Consider the following 6122-nt stretch of genomic DNA (forward strand, 5'->3'; position numbering starts at 1 on the left):
ATGCAGCTCGTGACACCTGCCTCTTCAAGTCACCCGGAGGATTAAATGGCCAAGTTCACAGGGTACCGATGGCAGTCCCTGCTCACACGGGCACCGTGTAAATCCAGCCTGTTCACCTCCTGTGTGTCCCCGGTGCCAGGCAGCAGAGACTCAACAGATGCCAGTGACTTGGGTAGAGCTCAGTATTTGCGGGCGTGGCTGTGAGGGTGGAGGTCTGCTCCCCTCTCAGGGCAGGTGAGCCTTGTCCAGAGCGAAACAGGCAGATCACACACCTAATAGCTTGGTCCTCGGGCCTGGTGGTTGTGCTGTGCTCCCCTCCTCCGCCCTGTCTAGAAGCCGGCTTTGCCCAGAGGGGGTGGAGAAATGGCTTGGTGCCCAGCCTTTGCCGCCAGCCTCCCTTCCCTCTGCAGCCTGGCCTGCGGACCAGGGGCCTACGGTGCCCTCCCTCCTCGGGTGAGGAGTCTGGGAAGCAATTAGCCTAATTGTCGTGGCGGGGCTGTACGCAGAGGGATCCCCAGGGGACTGCACAGCGAGGGGCTGGGAGGGGCTCTGTCTGCTGCCACTTCCGCTCTTCCCTTCCCCCCAGCACCCTGCCCCCTGAGCATCCCGCCCAGCACACCACACACACAGGGGACCCTCACCCCGAAAGATGGGAGCTCACTGGCCGAGGTCTGAGTGTAGGAATTTCCATTGGGTGAGTGATGTGGGCAGAGACACTTGGGAGGCTCTTACCTCTAGATCTTGAAGATGGAAGGTCCTCCCGCCCAGCCCCTGCCTCTAGGCAGATGGGTCACTGTCCCCTTTCCACGGTTGGGCTGTGCCCAGGGCCACCTAGAAGTGGACGCATTGAGTCTGCGCTCAGGGTCTGATACCAAAGGCAATCCCACCCCAGATGCAGGAGCAGAGACAAGGCCGTTAGCCACAGGGCCTCCCTGAGAGGCTGGCCAGGCCCTCCCTGGTCAGAGCCCCTCCCTACCCGTACCTTGGGCTAGACAAGCCCTCCCATCCCACGTCGCCACGTCATCAGGATCCAGCAGGGAGCAGGTGGCTTGCTGGCTCTAGGATAACATGAGTTTATTTACAAGGAGACTCTTTGCAGAGGTGTCTGGAGGATGGGCAGAGGGGCACCACCAGGAACAGCGCAGGACCCCAGAGCTGGTGGTGACAGACCTGTTACCACCCCAGGCCTAACGGTCAGAGGAGGAAGCGGCAACTGGAACTGAGAAGGAGGGAGGGTCCTGGAGCAGCCCCTCGAGAGGGGGTCTAGGTCCCCCTTGGTCTGGGACAGAGACGGCCTTCCAGGGAGAGAGCAGGGGAATAAATACCCCAGACTCACTCCCCTGCTCCGGAAGCCAGAGGACAGAGCCCTAGCCTCACCCTCACGGCCAGCCACACACCCTCCCCCGACATCTTCCTTCCTCCCGAATCGGTCCACCCTTTGTGTCCGTTGCCCTCAGTTCCCCTTTGCCAGATGAAAAAACTTTGATCTCTCTAGAACTTACTGCCTTCCAACCACCATTACTGTCGGCTTAGAGTGGTCAGTTCCTGCTGGGCCAGAAACTCCTCCAGGGCAATAAAGAGAGTGGTGAGTAAGGACCAAGAAAAGAGAGCGCGTCTGGAGAGAGACTAGGAGTCGGCACAGTCAGCGCAGCTGAGGGGTCAAGTTGGATAAGGAGTGGGAGCTGACCATTAGATTGTCAGACGGCAGAGGTGGGAACCTTGCCCAAGGCAGTTTCAGGGGATGGTGCCAGGGAGAACCGACTTGGGGTGGGATTACGAGGGAACGGGAATAAAGGATTTGCAGCTGCAGGTCTAGGCAACTCATTCAAGAGACTTTGTCGGGAAGCAGTGCACGGGCTTTGTAGCTGACAGAGCCGTGCGGTCAAGGAAGGTTTTCTCTTCCTATCGTGGCAGAGAGTCAACGAATTGCCAGAGCTGTGAGCACGTGCTGGTGAGAAGGACTGGATACCAGTGTGCACTGAAGTGATTGGTCATAGACAGGAGCGGGGACGGGAGGGAAGGCCGAGGGTAGGACCACAGGCAGGGAGGTGAGCAGGTGAGCATGGGCGTCGTCTTCCATTTGCCACAGGAAATAAGAAGCACGGTCATCACCGAGAGTGAGACTAGTGGAGCATGGTTGGAGGGTTGAGGAGGGAGAGTGAAACGGTCATGGAGAGTGAGGGGCAGTGCCAGGCAGAGGGAAGTGATCTAAGGAAATCAGGGTGATTTGGTGCTTTTCTCCAGTTGTGGGCCACAGAGTGGAGTGGGCAGAGGTGATCTTACTGGTTTGCCAGGCCAATGTGATGACAGGGGAGAGGAACAGATTTGCAGAGGGAGTGGGGATAAGTGACCTGACCGTAGTCTTTACGCTTTAACCCGTCTGTCCATCTACTCATCCATTCACTCTTCATCCGTCTTTCCATCCATCTTTTTATCCATCCATCTATCCACCCATCCACCCCTCTGTCCATCCATCATTCCATTCATCCATCCATCCACTCATCCTTCCATCCATCCACCCATCCAGTGTGCACTGAAACTCTTCCGAGTACTGCAGTGTTGTGCTGAGTACAGAGATGTGGGGCTGGAGGTTGAGTGAGTGGCCCCCATTCTCTGGGAATTCACGATCCCCTGGGGAGCCAGACAAGTTCACAAGCTGCTCTGAGATCATCTGAAACCATGAGGTTCTCTGAGATGAGCCCCATGGCCTGGCAGGGGGACTCTGCGCAGCTCATGCCGCCAAGCCCAACCCCTCCCTCATTGTGGCCCCAACAGACCAGGGAAGAAGGAAGAAAAGGAAAGTGACACACACTCACTGTTGTGACCCTCTGTGTGCCAGGCAACTAGACAGCCTCTCAGGGTGAACCTGAGTACTCACTGCTTTTCCATCCTAGTCTGGTCTGGCAGCTCTCAGCCCAGGCTACACTTCAGAACCTCATGGGAAAGTTTGGTTGTAAAGTTTGACTGCCCTGGGGTGGGGCCCAGGCATGCGTGTGCAGCCAAGGTGAAGGCCACTCATGGACGACAGCCACCATGCGTGGGCGTGGAGGACACCCAGGGCGGGGGTGTCGAGGATTGCCCAGGACCCACCGAATCACGCCAGAGATGACCACTGCAGATGGGGAAACAGAGAGGGTAAACGGTGACCTGGGGCCACTCGGTGGCCAAGAGGGGGGATTGGAGCCCTCCCTGTGCTTTTGAGGGTCTAGACTGTCACTAGGCTGTGGAACCTCACCTCCCTCCAGCACCCCCCACCCCCCGCCCCCCGCCGCCCCAGGAAGGGCCACAGTTCTGCACAAGGAGCAGAGGGCCAGGTTTGGGAGCCGGTGGCCAGTGCCAAGTCACTTCACCCTGTACCTCAGCTTTATTAGCTGTGATATGGGGAGGTAGTGTCTACCTTGTAGGTTGGAAGGAATTCGATGAGTTCATGTCCGCAGAGCAGGGAGCATCATGTGCTCAGATGTGCTGACTTCATTATGTCGCCAATGTCCCTCCATGTCCCCGTCCCACAGCTGCTTCCTGCCCACCCCAGACCCCTCCAGACCCTGGCACTCAGGACCCCAAACACACCTCCCAGCGTCCCCACTGGGTCGAAGTTTCCCCTGACAGTCTGGGCTCCGGGCTCCTGCCCGGGAACCATGCAGTGGGAGTGATCGGCGGCTGCCCCTCTGCCAGGACGTGACCCGGGGAAGAGGGCACTGGGGAGAGTTATGGGTGGGGTGGTAAGGAAGCAGACGGGAGAGGAGCCCGCCTCTCCTGGAGCCTTGGAGGAGGTGGGGAAGAGGGGGCACTGGGAAGATGTAAGTTAGTGAAGGCTCTAATCAAATATTTATCAGTTAATTGATATCCGGAGGCTGCTGACAGCACCCTCTCCCTCCCCCTGGCCTGTCCACACTCCTCCCCTGGCTCGCCGCCCTCCCGCTTCCCTCGGCTCCTTGCCCTCGCCTCCCTCCCTCCCAGTCCTCGCCATCCTGGAGCCTGGGTGCTCCTCCACCTCTGCCAGCCTCCCTCCCGCCTTGCTGGCCCCCTCCTCCCTCATCCTGAACCCACCCCTTCTCCCTTGGGCCGGGAGCCGGGGACGTTGCCAGCACATTGGCCGACTGGGTAATGGGGCTTTTCGGCTACTTGGGATCAACGAGGCGGGACCCGCCAGCGAGGAGAGGGCCCTCATGAGTGTGTGCACGTGTGTACACGCGTGTTTCCCTCCACTTGTAAGGGGCGTGATCTCTGCCCCAGTTTCTGCAGAGAGAGGGGAGGGACCTGGGGGCTTCACCAAGGAGGAGGAAGAGGATGGGACTTCTCATTAGGCGTCGGGTCACCCCAGAAGTGAGGGGTGTCGGCTGCGAGGCAGTGAAGGCTGGCACTGGGGCCTGGGGAGCAGGGCAGGGCTGGGCCCCGGGCAGAGAGTTGGGGGCCTCAGGCCTCCGGCTAGAAGGGAGGTGAGCAGGCAGACAGTGGAGGGGCAGGGCTCTAGCCTGAAGGCAGAACACCAGGTCTTGTGCTCAATCTCCATTGCCCTCGTGTGGCCCGTCCCCTCAGGCCACCTCCCACTCTAACAACTGGTTCAACATCTGGGTAGCTGGATTTACTCTCCCACTGGATAGCAGACCCCACCAGGGCAGGGGCTGCCCATCCTGCTCCCCACCGGAGCCACAAGCCTGGCACCCCCAGCTGCCCACTGAACAGTTTTGGGTGAATAAATAGTCACCAATTGAAGGAACAGCATCGAGCAAGCCGGCCTGCTCACTGGAAGAAGCACCTGTCTCGCGGGGGAGATGGACAAGGAGACAGACACTAAAACTGAGGTCAAAACACGCAGAGGTTGATGGGGGAGCGCGGGAGCACACACGAGGTCCCAGGGCATCGGGAGAGCAGTCACAAGCGTCAGCCGTCCCCGTGTGCGCAAGGGTCCTTCCACGCTGGGAGGCGACTCCAGTGAGAGGTGGCCCCTGTCCTTCCAGGTGGTGAGGCACCCTCTTCCCTGGAGACACCCTCAGAAGGCCAGGGGCCGCCTCCCCTGCTCCCCAGTGTGTGTCCACAGCAAGGGACAGCCGGAACCCTGCTCCACCTCTACCTCCCCTGGCACCAGGAGGGACCCCAGTCCCTTCTCTGGGGCTGAGGGACCTTCTACCAGGGCTGCTCTTTATGCCTGATGTCAGTGGCTCTCACAAGCCCCCAGACTGCAGGAGGAGGTCTGGGGCGGGGCCGAGAATCTGCCTTGCTACCTGCTCCCAGGTGATGCCCTTGCTGCAGGTCCTGGCACCCCATTTGGAGAACCACTGCCCTGGGGTGTTTCCGGGCCCTGCTAAGGGTCAGGGCTTCTAAGAGCCCCCGCACGGCTGGGGTCAGCGTCGAGGGAGCACTTTCCCTCCTGGGGCAGCAGGCCTTCAAGAGGGTGGGAGAGGTCTTTGGGACATCTCCGGGATCCTCAAGACAGAGGCGGGGACCCTACTTGCCCCCCTGATAGCACCTCACCCGGTGGCCACCGTGAGGCCGAGCTGTACCAGGCTCCATGTCTGCACGATCAACTCCAGTCCTCTTCCCTGCAGGCTGTGAATCGTGTTCCCTCACGCCTGCTTTACTGATGAGAAAACTGAGACTTAAAAGCCTTTCTAAGGCGGGAGGGAGAGGGTGTGGCTATCAAGGGCCACAAGAGGGATTCTGGTGCTGCTGGGACGTTTTGTATCTTGACTGGACCCATGTCACTCTCCTAGTGGGGAAGGTTTCACAAGATGTCACCACTGGGCAACACTGGGTAGAGGGTACACAGGATCATGTTGAGATATGTCTTACAACTGTTGTGTCTACAGTTATCTCAAAATTTTTTTTTTTTTAATTAGGTGGATTAAAAAAAAAAAAATCTTCAGTGTACTCAGGCCTGACGAGTTTGCACAAGTGGCCTCAAACACAGAGGTGTCTCACCCCAGACATGGGCTCCCCAGAAGTCCCCCTGCAGTCCGGCTCTGAGCTGGTGCCCCATGCTGGGGGAGCCCCCCTCCTAGGGGGCATGGAAGATGCTACTGAAAGTACAGTTGGAGACCACAGGGCCTTCTGGAGAGGGGGCAGTGAAAGGGGGCAGTGTCCAGGCCGCACGGAGGTCTAACCAGCCTTGCTCTCTCCTT

Source organism: Eubalaena glacialis, chromosome 19 (genome assembly GCF_028564815.1).
Source record: "Eubalaena glacialis isolate mEubGla1 chromosome 19, mEubGla1.1.hap2.+ XY, whole genome shotgun sequence".
Classification (NCBI taxonomy): Eukaryota; Metazoa; Chordata; class Mammalia; order Artiodactyla; family Balaenidae; genus Eubalaena; species Eubalaena glacialis.